At 37.6% G+C, this 25,525-nt stretch overlaps 1 long non-coding RNA gene across 1 annotated transcript in view; it reads left to right on the top strand.

Moving 5' to 3' along the window:
• Positions 1–23,711, top strand: part of LOC122215117 — a 39,465-nt gene extending 15,754 nt beyond the window's left edge. The window contains exon 3 of the long non-coding RNA XR_006200249.1: positions 23,616–23,711. This is a non-coding gene — a long non-coding RNA (uncharacterized LOC122215117). The remainder of the gene's footprint in view (positions 1–23,615) is intronic.
• The last annotated feature ends 1,814 nt before the right edge of the window (positions 23,712–25,525 follow it).

Raw genomic sequence — 25,525 nt, 5'->3', positions numbered from 1 at the left:
AAAGTCAGACCCTTAACCAACTGAGCCACTCAGGTGACCCTACTATTTCTTTCCTTACATTTCTTTGAGTTTATTTTGCTACTTTTTTCTGCTTTTTTTCATATATTTTAAATGTGTCTCCTATGAACAATATACGGTCTGAGTGTTGTGTTTTTGAATCCAGTTCAACAATCTTTGAATTTTGTATAGAGCATTTAGGCTATTTATATTTTATCTAATTACTAGTATATTTGAGCTTATACCTACCACTTTACCATTTGGCTTCTATAGTTAATGACTGTTCTATGTTCATTTTTGTCTCCTTTATTACATTTATTTAGCATAATTGATTACTGCATCAGAGTTCAATTAGGGAAACAATACCACTAGGAAAAGTGATGATACAGATAGATAAAGATAGGTATAAAGGGATTTATCACATGATTTGACCATGCACAATTATGAGAGTTGGTTAAGCAGTCTCTGTAAGGCTATCATTTTCACATCTGATATTAGACCTTGCAATCCAGAGGTAGGCTGTTGGAAAGGAAATATGGAAGTAAGGTAGAGGAGAGCAAGAACAAGCTGGAACCCGTGACAGCTCTTTTTGTCTTTCACCCTGATGATACAGGTGTCTTGCAGAAGCCAGAGACTTCCATCGTGTTACTAAATGCACATTCCCCTGACTCAGGACTTAGAGAAGCTAAAGAAATACTTAAAGATGGAGCAGTTTTCAGGCTTGGCCATTGACTCAAGTCAATGGGTAGGCCCACTGGTAAGGGAAAATATGTGTGAGCTGCAAAAAGGCTGCTGCTTCACTCCTACCTTCCAAATTCCCCAGAAGAATTTCTCTTGTGGACTACTCTACCAGAAACTTAGAGAATAGGAATTCTGGGAATGTAGGTCAGTTTAGACAAGTTGACATATTGAAAAGCCACCAAAACTGTTTTAATCACTTCCATGTTTTCTATAGTTTGGAAGTTATGCAAACTTTGGTTTCTGCACTCTTATTATATGTGTTCAAATGTAAATTTCCTTTTTTTCCCTTTTTTTAAGTTTATTTATTCATTTTGAGAGAGAACACGAGTGGGGGAGAGGCAGAGAGAGAAAGCAAGAAAGTATCCCAACCAGACCCCTCACTGACAGCACAGAGCCAGATGTGGGGCTAAAATCCATGAACTGTGAGATCATGACCCGAGCTGAAACCAAGAGTTGGGTGCTCAACCAACAGAGTCACCCATGTACCCCGGTAAATTTCCTTTTAATTATCCCATTGGACATCTGTTGGACTTATTGATCAGTTTTAGAAAATTGTCAATAACTATTTTATGTTACTGCTTCCTCATTTTCTTCTCCACACTTCTGGAACTCTAATAAATGAATGAATTTTAGATATTCTTGTTTTACCCTTTATATTGATTATTCTCTTAACTATATCTCTGTTTTCCAATTCTCCTTGTTTCATTCTGAATTTCTTCTGAGCTATCTTCCTATTCATAATTTTCTCTTCAATTGTATCTCATCTGCCCTAAGAGTCATCTGTTTTTAATATCAGTTATTATATATTTTTCAGTTATATCATTTATAATTGGAGCCTTTTCAAAGCTGCAAAATAATATTTTGTGTTTCCAGTACTTTGCAGAAACTTTTTGCATTTAGATTTTGTTTCTAAGAGTATAATGAACAGAGTGCTATTACATTCTGTCTTGGATGATTTCATGTTTTTGGTCTTGTGAATTTGTTTCTGTTGGCGATTGTTTCTGCTGATTTTAGTTTGTATTTTATTGCCTCCTGTGCCTCATAAACTTTAATTGCTTGCTGGATACTTTATTTGATAAATTCTTTTTAGAAATAATTTGAGATCTGGAGTTTTATTATCTTGTGTCAGAAATAGTTTTATTTTATTTTTTAATCTTTCTTCCAAGTTCCTGGAAGAAAGAGTGCAAACCCAAGGCATCAGAATTTTCTATGATACTTAGATGATCAGGGCACTATTCCTAATCCCACTCTATAATGTAACCTTTTAGGGTCCTTGCCAGAATAGGGGCCATATAAAACAAGATTTCCACCTTTGGAGAAGACTGTAATTTGATCTTTTCTCTTCGGTTCAAGGAGTTTGTGCCTCAAAGTTCTGTGTGTCTCTTAACAACTTTCTTAAAATTGGCAGAAGAAATACGGAAGTGGACAATTCTCAGAGAGCTTTGCTTCTGGTGGACAAAAGGAATTTGACAGCTGTTCCTTAGCTGTCTCTCATGGAGCCCTAGCTCTGACCTGCTTTAGAAAAATGTCCCTGGATAGAAGCAGCCCTGGTTTAATTCAGGGGCTATTATCTTCCCCTTTTTAATGGTCTGGCAATATCTCACCATCTTACAGACTTTTGACCAGTTCTTTTAGTTATTAGTAGAAGGATTAGTCCAAATCATCTAGTTAGCTATTTATGGAAATGGAAGTCTTTCAGGAAGCTTTTCTTTCACTACCTTAAAGTCTCCATTTTTCTTTAGGGTCTTTGAAAATATTTCATCAGCATATAAATTTTCCTCCCATTTTTGAGTATTTTTGAATTCAGATTGGGGCCTTGGACAGATTTCTCAAATTCTCTTTTAAATATTAAACACAAAAATAGTTTTGTGATAAAAATTAAATGTTTAAGTGTTTAAGGTCCTTCACTCTTACTAAAATGTAATATCATTGACAATAATAATGTACTGATAACATTTATTTAATGCTTACTGTGCTAGATACTCTTCTCAGCAATTTCCACCTATAAGACTCAGAGTTTGACTAACTTTTTCAGGTCAGGTAGTAAGTTAGTGATGGAACCTAGTTACAAATATGAAAACTCTGGCTCCAGATTTCCTTCGGTAAACCACTGCACCAAAAATTCCTTGCGTGTAATGACAGTGGTATCTCATTTACCACCTATCTGTACTATTTAACACAAGGACTCAGTGTGTTATGCTCAAAAAGTTCTCAATAAATATGTGTTGGAAGACTGCATGAATGAATTCAATAATTTGCATATGTATTGTAAACATGATAATTTCTATAAGAATAAAGAGAAAGATTATATCAATTTAGATTGTCAGAGAATACAAAGCAGTTAGATTCTAGACAACTAATCTTGTATACTAATTATTATTTGAATAGGAAAATACAAATAAGGCAAACAAAAGCGAAGAGGCAGAAAAGCATATATCCCAACACCTATTTTAAATATGTTTGGGTGGAGTAAAATATTTGGGAGTCATAATACATATCTCAATATTAATAGTAATTAACATTTTGAACAATGGTTCTAGACTGAGTATATATCATTATTTCATTAATATTATATACTTTACATCATTTATTCCCATTTTACAGAGAGAAAATTGAGTTTCCAAGCGAAATAACAGTCTCAAAATCATATGACTAGCAAGTGGTGAAGCTTTTAAGTAAAGAATGAATAGTAGAAGAAATTGGGACAGGGAAATTAGGATCCAGAATTCACATTTTCTGTGCCTACATAAGGCATTTGGATTTTATCCAGTAGGCAAAGAAGAACAAGAAATTCCACTTCTGAGGTGAAAAATAACCAAAGTTTGTGTGTGTGGAAAAGAAGTCTTGTGGTAGTAGGCCTGATAGAATTTTTATCTACACTAAAGTTGAAATGAATTTTCATTCCTCATACTCTTTCTGATTAGACTAACATCTATCTATTTGTGGCTATTGTTCCATCTGTTTGTTCTTGTTTCTTATGTATAAATGTAATCTGTGTCAGGTACTGGGTTGGTTCCCAGCAATACAACAAAGAAACAGAAACACAATGTGCAAACAAGCAATTTGTGTACAGTATGGTGCATGGTCTTCATTTAAGAAGTAGGCATAGGATTGTTCTGGGAAGGTCATACCTGAGATAAATGATGGATGTGAAGAGTTTAGCCTGTTAAATATGGGCAGGTAGACCCACTCTCAGGTAAAAAGATAACACAGGGACAGGGACAGGAACGGAAATATAGAACACTCAGCGTATAGGGAACTAGTACTCAAAGGTGGTGACAGAATAGATGTCCAGAGCTGGACACAGAGGTCATATACACCATGAAAAGAAGCTTTACTTTCATTCCATAAGATGTCTGGAGCCATTCAAAGATTGTACCCAGGGCCCTGATGTGGATAACAATCAGTGTGTTGGTACCTGACTTGAAATTTGTCCTCAGTGAGTTCTTATCAAGAACTTTCTACCTGCTCTGTGTGTTGTGGCCACCCCACTTCCATTAACCAACCATACAGGGCTTCAATTTTAGAGTCCAGATATTTTTGAATTTGGAATTGCTTCTCCCTCCACAGACAGTGCTCAGAGACGATTTAATCCAAAATGAACGTGGTAACAGAAGGAGCCATAAATAGGATAAGCCACTCCAAGATATGACACCTTACTGAGGAACAAAAAGTATTGAAGGAGAAAATCCCAGTATAGAAATAAGACAATTAAAAAACCGTATGAAGAAAATTACAAAGACTGAATTTCGGGTTAGCTGTGTGGATGTAAAGAAAGTTTCCTTCTCTATCACCCTCCAATGCTTTATTTGTACCAGATGTTCTCAAGTGTAGATGAACAAAGTTACAGCCAGTAGAACAAGTAGCTTCAGAATTAACCTTCCAATAAAGGTTCCTAAGGGACTCTGATGAAATTCTTAAGAAATTTCCACCACAGTCTGGGGGAAGCAGCAATAGCTTCAGATACAAGGCCGTCTATAAACAGAAAACCTCTCCTGGATCTTCCCTCCATGGAGGTTGTATGCCCACAGTTGACCTCATGAGCATGAAATGGATACAAAGAAGAGGACACAAACAAAGATAATAAAAAGGTGGTCCGGGAGTGAGTGCCTGTATGACTTGTGGCTCAGTACATTCTTGCTTGAACACGACTTCCACTTAATGAGTGTGGAACATACTTAACATGTTTACGTGTCTATTTGAAGTGAGTCCACTTCCTAGACAATAATTCCTTTGTCATCTGTCATCCTTTCTCACGTGTTTCTATCATTTTTTTTTCTAAAATATACATTCAAACTGAAACTTTAATTATGAAACCCTAGCTTTCATGCTTCGATCCACTTATACGTAATGTGTCAGATACCCCCCTGCAGGAAAAATGATCCCTTCCAGTTAGGGCACAGATTTTATTCACCTCAGCATCATCTTAAGCTCAAAGCAACTTTCTAAGAACTTTGGATATAGAATATTTTCGATAAAAGATGTTTGCTTTACAACAATATAGTTACTAAAAAATTCTAGTTGGTGTTTGAATTTGACAGCCGTGATTGTATCTGCTGCATTTCCCTTACATCAATTCCACACATAATCAGGGAAATGGAACTTGATGGGGAAAATAAAGAAAGTCCCACAGATTTTAAAGTTTAGAAATCTCAGTTATTAATTAAACTTATAGAGTAAATTCAAAAGCAACCAAAACCTTTTGTAAAAAAAATAACAAATTTAAAAATGTTATCCATATTCAGCCATAGAACTTCAAGGCCAGTTCAACATGTATAGATAAAAAAAAAAGTTCTCCATATGCTACTGGAAAAATAAAACTAGGGTTTCTCATACTAAGGACATGTTCCTGGTTGAATTAGTGTTAACTAGTCTCCATAGTTTCTGTCTTTTTGGAGTTCTCTCTCTTTGCTTCATGAATTCTGTAAGGGTTTTGTTGCAAATAAATAGTCCAACTCTCCTCAGTGCCGTGGAAAATAGCTGTCTACATCAATATTGCATGGCTAAAACTGTCTCTAGTGCCTACTACTCAAGCATTTTGGCTTCCTCTCTTTGCCCCCAACCAACTCCCATTAACCGTAAAGTTAACAGGATATTCCATGATGTCCCACCAGCAGATATGCTTTCAATGTAACCAGTCCAACAGACTGGAGTTGGCCCAAACTTCAGTATACATGCAGCCACTCACTGGAAGTAGAAGTCGTTGTCAAATAAAACCCAACAAAATAGGAAGATGATCAACGCAAAACATAAATACCGGAAGCATTTGACATCACCAAATTATAATATATTCCCCCTGATCAGTTTAAAGAAAACAGTAAAAGGCAACAGAACCTAAAACGGAAGTCTTGCTACCTGTAAGTATTTTGGCTGATTCACAGATGTAACAAAAGCCTCTTTCAAGGTGCAACTTCAAAAGATGAAATAGGTTATAACTGTAAAATCTAACACAAAACAGACTGGATTTAGTCCCTAGAGAGATTGAAGTGGAAGAAAGTCACAATGTAAACCATAAATGAAGAATGTGGAAAATTGTCACCATCAATTTCAGTGGCTTTGGAAGGCATTTGGCAGTCCATGCGGGAAGACCAAGTAATACCCAATGATGGATTTAGCCCTCTTGTCACTGCTGAGCTGATGGATACAAATCACTTGCCTTTTAAACTGCAAGTTGTGGAAATAGGATGCATTGAGCTATAAGGGGATCAAATGGATGAAAGTCAAATACCAACAGATCAGAAGGTGTACACCCCAATGTAGTCTGGACCAATTTTTGTAAATTGGTTCCGGTAAAGAAAATTAATATTCTCACTGAATTCTAAGAGTTAGATTTTTTTTTTAAATCCAATAGTTTCACAAGAATGGTGGAAGGAAAGGTGATGTGGTTGATGTAGATAAGGGACATTCCTAGCTTCACTTCTAATCACACCAGGGGAGTGGCCCGGTTTCACCTCTTTATAAATCTCCAGGTGGAGGACAGAGTGTGAGACAGGGAAGCTGAAACCATTTACCAGTCATGTGACCCTGAGACAGCCACTTAATCTCTCTGAAGCTTATTTTCTATATAAAGAGTGTAAAGACCTAAAAGAGAGAGAGAGGGGGGGGGGGGTTTCTATTTCACAAGGTTGTCTGAGGGTTAAAAGAATTAATTTCTTTGGAAATGCACTGAAGTACATATGTTTAAGGATAGCTGTTTGAGAACAATCAACTGAGTCTCTTCCAAAATTTCTTTGAAATGTCCAAAATGAAAATTATATTTAAACACTTTACCAGCGATAGAAAATGGAGAAAAAAATTGTCATTAAGACAAAAATTTTAAAAGATCCCTTTTAAGATACAGTACAGGTGAGCAAGTTTACAAAAAGCAATAACCAGCTGGCAAATCAGCAGAATGAAGGATGTGAGAAGGTACCCACATGGGTAATAACTTAACAGGATTTCCAACAGAGCCCTCGGAACTTCTCATCTAAAACTGGCATGGCTCAAGAGGGAAGCAGAGTCCCTTGGGGACACTTGGAAGACTAGCAAATTGAACAAATTTAAGAATTTCAGACACTATTTCGGTAGCCAGATACATTCAACAGACTGTGGCCCTGATCACCATTCCTCCACCTAATGTGACCAAACCAAGGTAAACCATGAAATTTGCTACTGCAGACTCATAAAACATAGCCATGTCAGTCAGAGAATGTTTGAAATGACACCTCCCCCCTTAAGTGATGGGGGACTAAGGCAAAAATAACAGCCTCTTTGACAGCTTTTTCCATTCTTCCCTTGAGCAAAAGAATTTTTAATGGATCACAGATATCCCAACTTTCCATCTGGAGGTAGTGGGAGAGGATAGCCATAGGTCAGCTGGCAGAAAGAAAATTACTTGAACAACTTTAGGAACTGCAAGCATGAATGTGGACACACACATACAAACTTTGCAACAAATTTTCCTGCCTCCCCAAAGAAGTGTTTTCCTTGTAGCTAACGTCCTAATTCCCACTTTCAAGCACTAGGAGTAATACAGGGACAAAAATAGATATAAATCCTCACCTTCATATGCTCGTACTCTAAAATAAGTTATCTTCTTTTCTACTTAAAGCTTCCTCTTCCATTTTATATTGCCAGGGAAAGAAAGGCTGTATCTAGAAAAAATTATTGAATCCATAAAAAAGATAAACCAAGACCAGGAAATAAATTTTTCATATGAAAATAGGATAAATAAATTTAAAAATTGAGTTGAGGCAATAAAGAACAGATTAGAGACTGCAGCAAAATGAGTATTTGATTTAAAAACAGGAGTCACCAAACTGGTCTATAAAGAAGAGGATAGTAAGTATTTTAGGCTACGAATTCCAGATATCGTCTGTGTTGCTGTTGCTGCTGCTGCTAATAATAAAAATAATATATAATAATATATTATTATTATTTCTTAGCAACCCTTTAAAAATGTGAAAACCATTTTTAGCTCATGAGCCAAACAAAAGCAGGTCATGCACCATAGTTTACCAATTCTTGATTTAGAAGATCCGCTTATTTCTTTAACATGTTAGAAATATACTAAGATTAAGACAACTTTAGTGGACAGTAGATTTAGGAAATTTCCCAAGAGCAAGAGAGCAAACAAGAAAGTCAAAACTGGGGTTCCTGGGTGGCTCAGTTGGTTAAGCGTCCAACTTTGGCTCAGGTAGTGATTTCATAGTTAAGAATCTGTTTCACCAAGAAAATTTTTTTAATCCTTCAAGCATTCAGGCATAGAAAAAGGTGTTTACATACAAAATAAAAATAAAACTTATCTTCACATCAGACTTGTTTTCCGTTTTATTGGTCACCAGAGGACAGCAGAGCAATGACTACACTTTGACCAGTTGGAAGTCTAGCCAGATCAGGTCATTCAAGAGCCAGAGCAACAGAGAGAGTTTCCAATATCCAGTGACCCAGTAGCACACCAGCTACTTGTTACTCCTGGATAAAAATGTCCAAAAATGTACTTTAGAAAAATACATAAAAAAAAAAAAAAAAAAAAAAAAAACAGTTCAAGAGAAAAAGTAAGGCACTCAAATCTGGCGACAAAAACTGCTAAGAAGACATGGAGAAGTGTAATTGAGGAGGAAAAAATGATATTCTTGGAAATAGAAAAACAATTAGAAATAAGTAGACAAGTAAAATAGAAAAAAATAGAAAATATAAATACATAGGGAAAATATTAAAAGACTAGAGACGAAAAGGTAAAAATTTAGGAAAGATTTTAGATTCACAGTCCATACTCTAGAGAGTATGGCTCAAACACAAAACATTTTTGTAAAATGAAAGAAGATATTGGATCTCCAGCTTCTGAGCATAACAGAGGATTGGATCTAGCCATTTCCTGGGTACCTCGACACACACTGTTCTGATACTTGTGTAGTTAAACTTTAATGCACCTGTAGTTGCAACATTTCTGTGCAAAATACCCCAGAAATACTCCCCAGCTCATAGGGACCTGCTTCAGCAAGGGCACACACTACCCAAATTCATTCATTTACTGACATAAGAGATACAGGGGACCAGGCACTTTCTAGTGCCAGGGATAAACAGGGAACAAAACAGACACAAATCGCTGCCCTCACAGTGCTTACATTCTAAAACAAGCTTATTTTCTCTTCTATTTGAAACCTCTTCCCCATTTTATATTGCCAAGGAAAGGCTACATGAAAAGCTGTCCCACCGACAAGCTTTCATGTTTCTTTGTCTTCTTTTTTTCTTTCTCTTCCCTTTTCCCTCCAACTTTGCTTCTTAAAATGACACTGACGTCGGTAAACAACAGTACTGTTATTCTGAGGATTAGAAATGATTATGCAAAGAAGCAATCTATCAACTAAGAATGAGAGGGGTGGAGTCAGGAACCCTGGCTTCATCATGAGGAGCTCTGGAAACTCAGACAAATCCTCTAACTTATGTGTGCTTCTGTTTTCTTGTGTATATAATAAAGCTAACAGTAGGATTTGCCTTAGACAGTTGTAGTGAGTATTAAATAATATAAATGATGAACAGATTGGGAATAGGGTTAGGCATGGAAAAAAGTGCCCCATATTCCCTGCACTCACATTTAATTATTATGGTCAATCCTGAACAAATGACATGCCTCTCTAAGTATAGGTGTAGGGGCACCTGAGTGGCTCCGTCAAGCGTCCTACTTTGGCTCAGGTTACCATCTCACGGTTTGTGGGTTGGAGCCCTACATTGGGCTCTGCACTGACAGTGTGGAGCCTGCGTGGGATTCTCTCTCTCTCTGTCTCTCTGTGCCCCTCTCTGACTCATGCTTTCTTTCTCTCTCAAAATAAAAACATAAAGTTAAAAAAAAAAAAAAAGTATGGCTAGGGGTGCCTGGGTGGCTTAGTCAGTTAAGCCTCTAACTCTTGATTTCAGCTCAGGTCATGATCCCAGGGTTGTGGGATAGAGCCCTGTGTCGGATTCCAGGCTGGGTGTGGAGGCTGCTTAAGATTCTCTCTCTCTGACCCCCTACTCATGAACATGCAGGTATGCTGTTTGTCTCTCCCCCCCCCCCAAAAAAAATACTCTCACACATACGAAGTTGTGAAGATACAAAGATAGAAAGAAAGTTCACATATACATTACTACAGGCCACTCCATAATTTGAGCTCCGGTGATCCTGGCTCTAACACTTCTGTTCTGCTTATGCTGCCTTCTTAGGAGAAGCATCTGAATCTCCATTCCTTCAAATAACCCAATTCAACTTAATTCCCTTGGCACAATGCAAAGGCTTTGAGCACATACATGGAGCTGAATGTCACTTACACTGGTACTTTTCTTATGACAAAAGGCTTTTATAAAAAGAAAAGTGCAGTTTAGAAAATGGTATTATGACATTATTGGACATAAAAATAAAGCAGACTGAGCACTTCAGGGAGAACCCACTGCCCTCAGAGAAGAGCTTAATATGTCACTCTCAGAGAAAAGCAATCCTATGGAAAGGGCAAGACCAGTAATCTAGGAAGAACCTCACTTACACTTGGTAGGATGTTGAGCTCCCAGCTCAAGGGCAGACAGAGAGCAAGAGTCATATGGAAGGGTCATGAAGATGAGGGGCCCCATCAGAAAATCCCCTTCGCTTCTATTTGAACACTAACTGTAGCAAGAGTAAGCAAGCACTCATAAAATGCTTACTCTGTGAGGGACACTGTGCTGATTGCTTTACGTCCTTTATTACATTTGGTTCTTCCATTAATAAAGTAAATGTTATTGCTATTCTGATTCCCTAGATGAGGAAAGTGAAACTCAGTGAGGTTAGGAAATTGGCTCAAGATTATCAAACTAGTAAGTGGAGTTGCTGGGACCTGGTTAATGAATTCTTGAGAAACAAGTTACTATAATTGAATTAAACAAAATTAATCATTTTCTTATTCAATTAACATGATCATTCTTCAAGGAAGAAAGTATTATCTGACACTGATTTTAATACAAATAACTTATCAATTTAATTATTCATTAATAACATTGCATCAGTGTATATAGCCAGTGTTTTTAAGGGGCCTATTAAGCGCAAAGCACTTTGCTTGGCATGATAGGAAGTTGGGTTTTAGAATAAAAAAAAAAGTGTAAGGTTACAACAGAAGATGCTCCTAGCAATCCCAGGAACTGCATTATTTATACCAAAGGTGAACATTGGCCACCTCAACGGGATACAGAAACACTTGGCATAACCAGAAGCTAGATTTATGCCCATTCTGAGCCCACTTATTTCACAGCCTTACAGTGCCTTAACCCCCCCTGATGCTCTCTCTCAGGTTTTACTGAGTGCTGTTAAGATACCTGTTTTCTATATTTAGTGCCATAATATCTGAGAAAATACTGAGAAATTTAAGAAAATGTTAGTACCAGCTAACTAGAGAGCAATTTTGCAAAATGGAAAGATTAAGGGAGGGAAAGAAAACTAGATTTGGTTTGGGCATTGCAATCCCAATCAGATCTCAGCCAACCCCTGGGTAGCTCCAGTGCTGGGATGATTTCTCAGAGTTAACTTGAGTTGGGTCAAGAGAGTCAAGCCATTACAGCTCCATGGATGCAGGTTGCCCTTGAAAGGAGCTTAGGTGACACGGTCTTCTTCCTCACCCAGTCTTCCAAAGGAAATCCTCAAAGAAGAATAACAACTAATGGCACATCAAATCTTTGAGTAGCTCTCAGGAGCTGGTGGAATAAACTCTTAATTCCTAAAGGGGCAGAAAGGCAGTGCACCCCAATAACTACAACAGTTTACACTTTGAGCCCCTTGTATACGTTTCTTTATATATGGTCTGGGAGCAGTTGGCCTTTCTTCCTGGGAGAAATGCAAAGGGGAGAGAGTGGGATGAACTGCAGCTTTTGTCATTGTAATTGGACTTGGGGCCACAGCTAATATCATTCTGATAAGTCCTATCTGACTTCTCTTATTGTCAGTAGGGATGATTTTTCATGTCACCCTTTTTTTCCAAAAATAAAATGGTCTTTATTGTTGTGAGACTATATTTTAGGAATAATGCGTCACTCTAGCAGATTAAATTCTGTTCTGCTAGTTTTCTTTCTAGTTTTACGTTCACCAAGAAAGAACAATTCCAGTTACCTGTTAAAGATCAGGGTGTATGTTCCATCTCCTTTGTAAGCAAAGAACCAATGTCCTATATGGCTTTAATTTTCCATTTTCACTAATTCTTGTATTCTAAGAATAAATAAGGAACTGTTGCTTTTTATGTTTGCTTACTTATCATTATCAGAACAGTTCATTTATTATCCAATTCTAATATGATAAGTAAGCAAAACAAAGAAGAAACAATAAATTGAGGTTTCAATGGACCTTCTTTAACGACTTGCTTTAAAAATGAATATACATAGGGATGCCTGGGTTGCTCAGTTGCTTGAGCAGCCGACTTCGGCTCAGGTCATGATCTCACAGTCTGTGAGTTCAGGCCCGGCATCGGGCTCTGTGCTGACAGCTCAGAGCCTGGAGCCTGCTTGGGATTCTGTATCTCCCTCTCTCTCTGTCTCACCCCTTCTCACACTGTGTCTCTCTCTCTCTCAAAAATAAATAAACATTAAAAAAATTAATGAATATATATATAATTTCAACCTAAAGAAATCTGCCATGGGTTAATGCATGACTTCAGCTTAGTTTATGGCATGGTTAAGAGTGAACATTAATATATACATGCTACAGATTTGTAGATTTCCAATAATTACTGCTTGCAATATGAAAGGGGAGTTCTTATTTCATTTTGAATAGCAACATGAAATTCTTATTAAAATCATTGACTCTATAGGTCATAGATATCCTTCATTTGCAGAGTGAAATAAATTCAGTTTTTTAAACAATATACTCTATTGCTTTTTTAGCTTTTAATTCTCAAGGCTTTTAATAACCAGATTGAGAAATTAAGTAATTAGCTAGTTTGCTTCTAGTATCTGCTCCCCCCCCCCCCGAGAAATAGTAACCATCTGCCAAAAACTTCCCTTCCCCATTCCTTTTTCCCTCAGACCCCTTTGTGATTTTTTCCATGAAAAGGTTCTGATAGCTTTAAATAAATCAGGGTAACAAGTCCCGTTGGCCAAAGTGATTAGTTCAGAGTGGGTAGTTAATCTGTTAATCTGGTTAGAGCCAATGAGATGCACAGGCATATTTTCTGGGGCTTCTGGAAATATCAGTCTCTCTCTCTCTCTCTCTCTCTCTCTCTCTCTCTCTCCCCATCTCTCTCTCCATCTCTCTCTCCTCTCTCTCTCTCTCTGTCTCTGTCTCTCCCTCTCCCTCCCTCCCTTCCTTCACCCTCTGTAAACCGGGATTTAGAAGAGGGAAGGCTTGGCCCAACTGAATCCATCTTGTGACATTGAATGGAACCAACCTAAAAATGCTAGCAACTCAGACCCAGAGACAACAGACTCAGAAGCGGATCCTAATAACTTTGTTTATGCATCTGAACTAAGCCATGTCGGAAGTTTGTCCTAATCCTAAACTGTCAGTTATGTGACCCAGTAAATTCCCCTTTTCTGGTTGGGCCAAGTTAGTTAGATTTTCTGAGCAACAGCCAGATAAGTACTAACCGAAACCTATGGGAAATCTGCCATTGATCCAATGAGCAGTTGTAGAATTAGCTCTTCATTATGATTAGGCTAATAGGAAATTCCAAACACCATGTTCATCTTTTTATTCCTCTGGAATGTTTACATATCACCAGTATCACTTCACCAGGAATGAAGTGAATAAAAATATGTACAAGGTAAGTTAAATGGAGAGTCATTAAAGAAAATATAATTCATCTTCAAAAGTGAAATTACCTTGTTAAATTCATCAAAATTCAGGTTCTAGTTCTCAGTCTTGTGCATCTAGAAAATTAAATAAAATGTATCAGTATATCCCAAAGTACTCAGTCTTTCAATGAGCACTAACATTAACCAAAATTACAGTAGGCTAATGTATGATATCTAATAGCAATTTTGTAATAAATAACTAGTCATCTAATTTCCAGATGGTCACATTCTCTGTTCAGGGCATCTCTTCCCCAAAATTAACATAAATTGTAACACCAAAATAGTACTCATACTTTTTCCTTTTTGGTGAGCATGGAAATGAAGCCAGAGAGGGCATAATCCTCAGTGGATCTCAACCAAAGGTAGTAACTCTTACTGAAAGTATTTAAACTTAACAGTGATTGGTAGTGTTTGTGGGGTATTACTGGGGCTTAGTGACCAGGACTAGGATGCTGCTCACTTAGAAACATTTAGGTCAGTCCTGACCAAAATGCCAATAAAGACTGATTGTCTAGTAAGGCCTATCAGAAGGTACAAATCCCAGAATCAGTATCCTTTTCCCCTTATAACATCCTGACCCTACAGACAATGACAATCTACAATAAAAAGGACCCCTAACATATAGTTTGTGGTCTCTGAATACCATTTTACATAACAGAAACTAGGGGTACAAAGAGACATGGCTGATTCTGTGTCTGGTACAAGAAATATACAATAGTTTTCTTATGCCAGAAACCTATCAAAGACTAATAAACTATTAAGTCTCTTTCATTCAGTAATGAGCCCCAGGGGAGGTGGTGAGGAACCCCAAGCTAAAGGAGCTTTCACTGGTCTAGCATAGTATAAATCAATCATCAAGAAAAAGTTATTACAATAGGTTGCAACACATCAAATATATAAGAATATATATTAATGATATAATGACATAATACGATAATTTTTAAAAAGTAAAAGTCACTGTTTACCACAATGGACAATTCAATGAACAAATTCAGTATTCTACAGATTAACAAATAAAGAAAAACTGCTAAATATCCTTCTTTTCCTCTGAAACTTTATTTCAGGGTAACCAAATATTTGATAAGGGAGAGTCATTTTTTTTTTAAGTTTATTTATTTATTTTGAGAAAGAGAGAAAGAGAGAGAGTGGGTGAGCAGGGGAGGGGCAGAGAGGGAGAAAGAGAATCCCAAGCAGGCTCCACACTGTCAATGAGGAGCCTGATATAGGGCTCGATCTCAAGAACCATGAGATCATGACCTGGGTGGAAATCAATAGTCACCCAACGCTTAACTGACTGAGCCACCCAGAGACCCCAGGGAGAGTTCTTTTCGATAGAATGCCTGATCAAAGTACAGGAGGAATGATAAAATTAGAAAACCACCATTTTGCAATCCCAATTAATAATGTATCTAAGTAATATCCATCAATGGATTACAAATGTAATGGTGCAATAGGAATTAACACCATCTATGTATATTCTATCCAAAAATATTACGGTTGAACAAATCAAGTCTTAAGAAGAAAAAAAACTATCACTTAAAAAAGTAGCATAGAAAGCCATTTTTAAAAATCTTCTCAGGAAAAGATGATCAGCCAAATTCATAATGTGGGACATTCTTTAAGACAAATGACCCAGTTTCTGCAAAAGAAGGAGAAGGAGAAGACAAAGAAGAAATGTGAAGAGGAAACAAAGAGCCATTTTTGAATAAAAGAGACTTAAAAGGCATAAGAATAAAATGTGATGTGAGGCTCTTGTTTGCACTTTGATCTAAACAAACCACTTGTTAGTAGATAATTTTGAGAAAATTAGTGAGATTTAAATATGGCCTGTGTATTAGTATTAAATCATTGCCAACTTTCTCAGGTATAATAATGTCATGATAGGTGCATAAAAAATTCAGTATCAGTTAGTGAAGTACACTGAATGGTTTCAGAAGGAAGTAACTGTTGGGTTGCAACTGCAGGAGCTTCCTGGATGAAACCTAAAACTGGCTTCCATACCCAGAGGGTAAAGAGTGTGCAGAAAGAGGCAGACCATCCCACATTGGTAGATGGCAGGTTTAATAAACAAGGGAAGTTACATATGAAGCTTGTCTTGGGTGGCCACCAGATGCGGAGGTTTCTGCACCTCCCTGCCAGAATCTTAAAAGTTATATAGAGGCCTTAACTGGGTTCACTCATGTATTTAGTCCAGGTGGTCTCAACAACACCTCCCCCTCTCCAGGCTGCATCCCTGAAGCAGCTCCCACTGTGAGAATGGTACCCAGAGCATACATTCCAGGGGCAGGGGAAGGGGTGAACAGCATCTAATTGCCTGGGTCCAGCTGGTGGGTCACCTGGAAGTCACATTCTCTTGATGACCTTCTCTAACAGTAACATGATGGCTAGCATGCTTTCAAATACTCCAGGAAAATAAAAATGTGTGGACAGGGAATACAAGAGACAAAACTAACAAAATGTTGATCATTATTGAAGTTGGTTTATTATATTACTTTCTAAACTTTTATATATACCATTTTTTTATAAAATAGTTTTTAAGAGAAGAAAGTACTAGAGCCAAGCTGTTTCTCTGAGTCCCATTTTGATAAATAATTTCATTGGTAGACTTGTACCAGTTAAGCTAAAGGCAGTCTTCACTACAGATTAATTCTTTTAGTTGCTCAGGACATGAACCTGGATACCAGCCTTGACTCCGTTTGTTTGTTTGTTTGTTTGTTTGTTTTTCTTTCACACCCCACAATGACTCCATCAGCAAATCTTTCTGGCTTGGTATTTGACACATATCCTAAATCTGACTTCTCATCATTTGCACTGCATCTGCCTTTTTCCAAACTACCACCATCTCTCCTCTGAATTATTGCAAAATCCTCCTAACTGGTATACTTGCTTCTATCTTTTTGCTCTTTTGGTTTGTTCTCAATGGGGCATACAGACAGGTCCTTTTAAAGGCTAGGTCAAGTTAATCCTTTGCTCATCCCCTCTACCTCTAACATTATATCTATCTCACTCAGATTGAAAAGATATATCCTTAATGCAGTCTGCAGGGTTCGACAAGATCTAGACCATTACTCTCCCCTGTTTGTTTCCCCTTCACTCATTCCATTGCAGCCACACTGGTCTCCCTATCATCTCTTGAACATAAGAGCATGTTCCAGTCTCAGGGCCTTTATCTTTGCTGCCCCTTCAACCGGCCATACACTTTTCCCACATGCCTGTAGGCTTATTCCCTTACTTCTTTTAGGTCTTTGTTCAAATGTCATTTTCTCAGAATTCCTTTTTAAAAATTCTCTACTCTTCCCTATTCCTCATCAATGTCTTATTTTTTGTCGTACCTCAAAAAAATTCAACATATATATGTTGAACTTATTTAAATTGTTTATTTCAGTGTCTTCTATTTTCCATGACAGATTTATGACTCTTCTGTTCACTACTAGATCCCTAGCGCTCAGAATAGTGCCTGCTACATGGTAGGAATTCCATAATTACTGGTTGAATAAACAAATTTGTTGAATAACATTTGATGAATAAATTAAGCTACTATTCCAATAATGTTGTCCATGACCCTAGAGTCTCTTTATGTTCCCAAGTGAATTTACCTTGACTAGTTTTAACCATCAGGGAGCAAACCCACTTGCATTATTCACTTATTCTTTCAAAATATATTTATTGAGTTCCTTCTTTGCATTAGGAACTAAAAATACAATAATTAATGAGATAAAGATGTTATGCACTCTCTTATAATCATCTCTCCCAGTTTTTAGGGAAGAAGGGGCACCTCACTGTCATCCTGTGATTAATGTATATAAGTATTTAATCAGTTATTCTAGACCCTAGGGCAAACTTTCATAAAAAATTTTTCAAAGTGTGTATGCTACAGAAGAGTTATAGAGGTAGGTACTGTGAGATAAGGATCCCTCTGGAATAGGCAGCCTTAGTGATCCTCAGGGGCTGTTTGGAGTCCCAAAGCCAATAGCATCTGATTTTTAGCTTCCTCTTCTGGACCTCCTCCAAGAGCAGCCCAAGAGAAATAGGTTACAAGAGTATTGCCCGTGGTCTTCTCAGGTGGTGAGTGCTCCTAGCCATATCTGGCTCTCACCACTGGACCCTGATATTCAAGCGTGGAGCCAAGGAGTAGCTCTGCCACTAGAACAAGAGGGCAGTGTTACTGCGGGAGGCACTCAAAGAGAACCACACAGAGCAGCAGTCCAACCTCCAGCCCATGGGAGGAGAGGAGTGACTCGTCATGGGTACAATTCCACACAGTGGCTAATAATTAAAGCTTTTATTCTGATGCTTCTACTGTTTGTGTCTCTTTAGTGATATCCAGGGTAACCTAGGATGGTTGTTCTAACAATGTATGCATGTTCTGCAAGTCAGAGCTCCATCATTAGTTTAAAATACCTACATTCAAGATCCTTTTTTATTACCACAGAATATTTCAACATTGCATTTGTCAGTGGAAGAAAAGAATAATGATTATATTCTTTAAACCTAATTTCCAACTATTAATTTTTGTATTGCTATAATAACAGTTTTAAATTTTTTATCACCTGTTTATAGGAACAAAGTTTCTTGTTGATAATGACTATCAGATTTTGGAGACATCATCATTTAAAAAAGTCTTAATCAGAAATTGCTTTTGGTCATTTCAGTATAAAGATCTGATGAAAATTATAGTTACGTTCACTGAAGCAAGCTCAAGCTTCTCATTTGAAATTTTAAGGTTTTACTTGGATGTATTCTTCCAGTTAAATATCAAGTATTGTCCTTAATACTTTGCTTTATAAAGAGATATAATTATTTTATCACCATGCCTTATATAGCTACTCCCAAATTTACTCCGATTTACCCCAGGAAATATTATTATTTCCTGTGTGTGCTTTGAAATGGAAAAATGTTGATAAGCACTCCACTGGGGAAACTTATATGCCATGGGTGAATCCATTGGCCTCTTATGTGCAGACATTTTCAGACAGCCAAGATTTCCCAATGGCATTTCAAACCTCTTTCTCTCATGGCTTGATTCCTGTGCAGATGATGACAAGTACTGGTGACAGCAATAGCCTCCCTGTGCTATCATTCAATTCCTTCAGTTTCTTAGAATGAGATCAATAAAGCTTCCTTCTTTTGAAGGAAAAATTATACCACTGTCTTGGAGTGTCACTAAAGACAGTATGTGAGTTCAGAAAGAGGATGTATTGATGGTACAGATTTCCAGTCCAAATTAGAATGACTGTTTCAGGGTCAAGGAAGTGAGACAGAATTATTCTAATCCATACTAGACTGCCATTTGCCACAGTTATTATAGTATATAATCTTAAGTCATAAGAAGAGAGTTACGGTTGAAATTATAGTTGCCATCTTTGATATCTTGAATATCTCTTAGGCTCATTTACCCTTTTTCTAAATAAACTTAGAACATTAGCACCTAAGAGCTACCCTTATTAGTAATGGGTTTGACTATCAAAAAAGTGTGTAATCAAATCTGAGTTGCTTCAGCAAGATGAGGTAACTATGCAATTTCCTGACTACATGATAGCAGCTGTTTTCCCATTTGGTTGTGCGGTGGAAGGACTTTGTATAATCATAGGTGAGGCTTTATCTTCTGCATATCCATCATACTGTGACCTAGTCAAAGAAGGTATCTGTGAATGGCATAAAAGGATATTTCTCTAACAATTAAGAAAAATTTTAACATTTGGAAAATAACAATTATATTTGGAAAAAGAAGAATCACAAAAATGCTGGTGGTTATGGGTGTGGAAAGTTGGGGCCTGACCTCTGTTCCCATTGCCCTGGTAGTCCCCACCCCCCGCCAATGCAAGGCAGGTGCTTAACCCCTAAGAAAAATCTAATAACTGTTTATAGGTTTGAATGAATAAAATAAGAGATGTAAAAATGTCTTCAATATTCATAACATTCATCACTAATACAGTAGGCGGAGTACAAGGTTTTATTGATATTCAGTCTTTGGTCGGGCATGAGGAAGAGCTGTGAGCAGTGGCTATGTTGTAACCCTATGATATGGTGGAGCCTTAGCTAAGTGTCTGTTCTCTCAGACCCATACTCCCCATGAAAAGGTATATGTGCTATGGTTTCATTTTTGAAACAGACGTTCTTTCCTGCTGCAAAAATTGTCGAGAAGTTGAGTTTATAGACAGCATGTGTAGCAAAATGTTGAGTGCTTCAGTCAGGATGCAGAACACCGTACATTTTAAACCAGTGTATTTATAATGTTGCTGATGCATTTGGTTAGAGGAAGGCCCTGTTAAATGCCTCACACGCACTCTCGTTTAACCTTCGGAGTGCTTTTACACAGGTGCTATTTGTAACCCCATCTTACTGATGAGGAAAGTAAAGCTTAGCATCTGAACCCAAGTGTGTCTGAATCAAAATGCCACACTCTAACCCCTTTGCTCATTGCCTCTTAATAAATGCACATTCAAGTGCTTACGTTTTACACATTATATCTAGAAAAGCTTTTCTACTCTATGACAGCTGTTTACATTTTTCAGCCTTTTTGGAGGAAAAGTATAACTTTTGCCACTTTACAGGCTTGTATTAATTGTTAAATTGAAAAATTAATTTTTTACTTTTTGGAAATGCTTATGTTAATACTTAAGATTCAATCTGAAATAGATGAGAATTTGGGTATTTTAATATATACTTGAAGAATTATTAAACACTGATTATGATGATTGTAACCGGTATGAGATAAGAGGATACCCGTGGCCAGGAAGGTCAAGAATGAGTTTTCCAGGTCATTGGCTCTGCCCAGAACTGCCTTGGTGAATCACATTCCACACAGTCTCTCAGTGCTGAGCTAGCATCTATGTAGATCAAAGCTGTGGCCAGAATGGCTAATTCATGCACTAAACCCAAATGTCAAGATTTGTTAAACACATGTCCTTTAGAAAAGCTACCTAACTGAACCCACTGCATGAAAAGTGGTAGAACGAATTATTGGTCTAGATTCAGATTTAGATATTTTAATTTACTTTTAGGAGGAGCAGCCACACAATAAAAGCAATAGCATAGGAATAGCCTACCTGGGGGGAAAGTGAGAGTCTGTGGCTGAAAGTCTTCAGGGAAAGACATGTGAGGAAATTAGTGAGATTGATGAAGTGTTTCGCGGTATATGATACAGAGGTTCATAATGGATTGTCCCTCAGTCTTCCCTAACCACATTGAATATAAATGCATTATTGAATGAATAAATCAGCAGCTTAATGATATAAAGGCTTTCAATGTATCAACCCAGCTGTTGATTCTTAATGTCTCTGCTCAGTTTCCCCACCCTTCTTTTTTCTTCTTCTCACTCCTAATGAGGAATGTCTTAGGACTACAAAAGCGTAATAACCCCGACGCTGCCACCACCACATACACATCTTTTTTAATAGGGTGGAGTACTAGTTCAGGACCCTCAAAGCTCCAAAAGCAGAAACCTGATTCCCTTGCTCCTCTTTGTCTCTTTTCTCACCTCCAATTCCACTTAACCAACTCCAGGAGAGCACATACTGGGCTTCTCACGAGGACTTGCATTTATTATACAACATCATTCTTCATACTTTTTATCGTGCCATAAAAATTAGTAGCATGTGGACACTCATGGCACAAAAAGGTAGGAATCCTGCTATCTTCCCTTTCAGCTCTTCCTCACATAAGGAGAGAAAATGGCAAGCATAAACTAAAAAGATGCTCATAGGGGTGACGGGGTGGCTCAGTCAGTTAAGCATCCGACTCCTGATTTTGGCTCAGGTCATGATCTTACAGTTTGTGAGTTCAAGCCCTGCATTGGGCTCTGCACACTGACAGTGCAAAGCCTGCTTGGGACTCTCTCCGTCCCTCTCTCTCTCTACCCTGCTCCCACTTGCTTGTTTTTTCTCTCTCTCTCTCAAATAAATAAATTTAAAAAAAAGATGCTTATAATATGATAGACCCAGTGCCACTTATACACACCACAATGTATTACCTGAGTTAACATGAGACTCTCATATAAGGTTCATGCCGTGGTCACTCCTTGCCTTCTACATCCTTTCCACAGTCAATGGTTTCTATGTATTCTGCTTACATAAAGTCAACATAATTATATTTGAAATGTTCAGAGACAAAGAAACTGGTATTTAGCTACAATCCTTGATTTTCCCAGTACCTAGAAACTCAATGACAAAAACTTGAATCCTGTACCTCTCAATTAAGCTAAAGCCTCATACAGACATGTCTGAATGACCAAGATAGACATTCAAGGTCATAGCAGAAAAGAACCTAAGGCCCCCAAATAAAACTGTTACAAGTGCCAAATGAGCTTAGGAAGACAGGACTTCACAGAAGTGCCCGGGCATTGGGAAGAATTAGTTGATGCTCAATAAGACGAGCAGAAACCTATCTGTCATCTTTGCTATTAGTTATGCCAGCTGTGAGGTTAAACTGAGGGGATTATAAAATTAGGGCCTTTAACTCCTCTGCTATGGGATCCCCTTAATGAATAGAGTGGCAAGCAGCTAAGCTCTGAGAAAGGATATGATGAGGAAACGTCCAAAGAAATTTTAGCATTGTTCAAGCATTTCGGGTCCAACCCTACAGAGACCTAAGGCATTGTGTCCAGTCCTTCTACATCCATTACAAGCCAACACTTTATGGGGTCTGGCAGACATTCTCAGGCCAACCATGCCCTCTTGGCCCACACATTTCTGACTTTCAACTCCTTTAATTTTGACCCCTGTCAGTATCCCTTAGACTTTCATGAGCACAGCTATGCACTTAGGATGTTGTTGCATTTCTAGCTGTCTCACAATGGAAGAATTTTCACCTCCCAATCTCAATATTCCTGGGACTTTAAGAGTCTTCATTTTTCCAAAGAACTCTTTCTAAAATAGATGTGTATAAGGCTGTTGTTTAAAACAATGAATTCACTGAAATTTGGTGTGGTTTCAGCTGCTTTGATATATTTTTGTCAGATACTATGCTCTGAGAACCTCTGTTCAACCTTTGGCTCTCTCAGCCTTCTTTAAGAGGGTAAAAGGAAATGACCTGTGTGGTTATACTTGAAACTCTTCTTTTAGGGATAAAATCTGGAGGCATGTGGTAGAAAGCAAGTAATGTACTGAGGACATTGTAAACATAAGAAAGTAGGGTACAAAAATGCTGGATGGATTATTAATAATATTAGCTTAGCACTGAGTCAATTTCCCAAAGTCCTGTTGTATCTTGGTAGAGTTTCTCCAGGCATGTAAACTATTCCCTGGGTGCAAACTAAACACTTTCAAAACTATATTCACTTTCTTAGGCTTCTGTGGAAGTAAATTCATTAAACTGGAAATTCCCCCTGGACTGAAAGACTGAATGCAGTTTCTTTAAGTGCTCTTTAAGTAAAGGAAAGATGACTTTTAAAAGTGTATTGATTTGGCAACTATTCTGAATCCATTTACAGACAGAATAAGCACAGGCCCCCTATGTCCCCTGGATATCCCACTCTGGCTCCATATTCCTAACTGACAGTCATACCTCTCAAGAAAATAAGCCTAGGTAAAGAAATTTAAAAAGAATTCAATGGTTTGGAGCATGATGCTATTTAGCTATCTCTATTCTTCTTTTCCTATGTAAAATATCAACAGAGCACAGAGAAGTTGGAAAATAGGGACACAGAGAAGTTATGAGACAGTAAAACACAAAGAAGCAAGACCATTGTGGGCTTCCAGGTTGGTTGCAGACCCACCAAACAATAGGTAAGTCTCGCAAACATATTAAACCCAGGTTAGGAGTATAAATACAAAGCCTTCCCCTAATTACAAATATATCTCTTTTGCAAACAGATGTATAGGAGAGAAAGGAAAAGGTCACACAAGGTCCTGAAAAGGAGGCAAAAACAGTGATAAAGAGGGTGGTAAGCCGAGCTTCACTGTACCTAAAGAAAAGTGCCAAGAGACTACTGGGTGTCAAAGTAGGACCATAGACTTTTTAGCAAGAACATGGAAATAAATAAATTGATGGGGGGAAAAGGGGGGGAAATGTGAGCATTGTTGAAGGGAGTCTTGAAAAAATATCTGAGGGGGCACCTGGGTAGCTCAGTCAGTTGGGCGTCCGACTTCAACTCAGATCATGATCTCGCAGTTTGTGAGTTCAAGCCCCGCATTGGGCTCTGTGCTGACAGCTCGGAACCAGGAGCCTGCTTTGGATTCTGTCTCCCTCTCTCTCTGCCCCTCCCCTGTTCACAGACTGTCTCTCTCTGTCTCTCAATAATAAATAAATGTTAAAAAATTAAAAAAAAAAAAGAAAAGATATCTGAGGACTTTTAGGTATGAAGCTAATTACATGTTAAAACTACTGAGGATCTAACCTTATACCCAACGTCCTTTCAAAGTGCCCTTTGAAGACCTGCAATGGGGAATAATGAAGGCAATAACAGAAACCTAGATTCTGTGATCGAGCTTGGGACTAAATTTAGGAAGATTTGCTGTAAATTTAGTAGAAATATGAACACATAAAAAAAAAGGGTGTGGAGGAGGGGTTTGAAGATTGACATAGGATTGCCTCCTGAACTAAACAAAGTTCTATGCCTCAGAAATAGGTGGGTCTTGGAGAGTCAAGACAATGTTCAGAATCTAAACAATAGTAATATCTTACACTATAATCATCAATGTTGACCCAGGAAGTCTACTCACAAGCCTCTTTAAGGACACATTTAAAAATGTTGAAATGCTTTGTACACACATATATTCATCAAAGGGTTATCTATGATAGTGAAATTGAAATGTCTAACCATAGGCAGGTTGTTAAACGAATGGGGTTTTTTGAAGATCTGAAAATGAGATTTACACATCCAGGTAATAACATGGAAAAGTGTTGCTATGTTTAAAATGTAGGCTGTAGTATATAGATATTTTTAAATTAGAGTTGCAGGAAAAAATGCTTAAATGGAAAATCACAAAAAAGTCAAAATTCTTGCATTTAGATAGGAGAAAATGATGTTGACATCATCTTCCTCTGCCCCTTCCTCCTCTGCTTTCTCGTTTTTTATTTTATAATTTTCAAGTTTTATTTAATGATCTTGTATTATTTTTTAAATGATTTTTTAAAAACAGTTCAATAGAGGTAGAAGCCCATCTGAGGTTATTCATACAGGGAATAGACAGTCTAAGATGGTAGTTCTCCACTTAAGCATATATAAGAATTATCTACAGTTCATGATTCTGTAGATCTGGGACAGGACCAGAAATTTTGCTTTTTTCATATGTTCCCAAAGGATTCCTATAGTATTGATCTAGAGACCAAACATGGAACCACTGCTCTAAGAGAAATGCTTTCATTCCTCATGATTCACAAGATTTTACCCATTTATCCAATCATTTTACCAGTCATTCTACCACACAAATAGAAGGCTCTAGTGTAGTGAAACTGACGCTACAACAGTATGACTCAATATTTTGCCCTTGCCTTTTATCCAAGGTCAAAGTAAATATGACACTTTTCTTTTTCTTGGAAAGGGCGACTGAGGACATGATTTTACATGTTCCAAGTTCCCTTT

This window comes from Panthera leo, chromosome A3, assembly GCF_018350215.1.
Source record: "Panthera leo isolate Ple1 chromosome A3, P.leo_Ple1_pat1.1, whole genome shotgun sequence".
Classification (NCBI taxonomy): domain Eukaryota; kingdom Metazoa; phylum Chordata; class Mammalia; order Carnivora; family Felidae; genus Panthera; species Panthera leo.
Note: the sequence above shows the minus strand (reverse complement) of the source record. Positions and strands in the feature narration are given on the sequence as shown.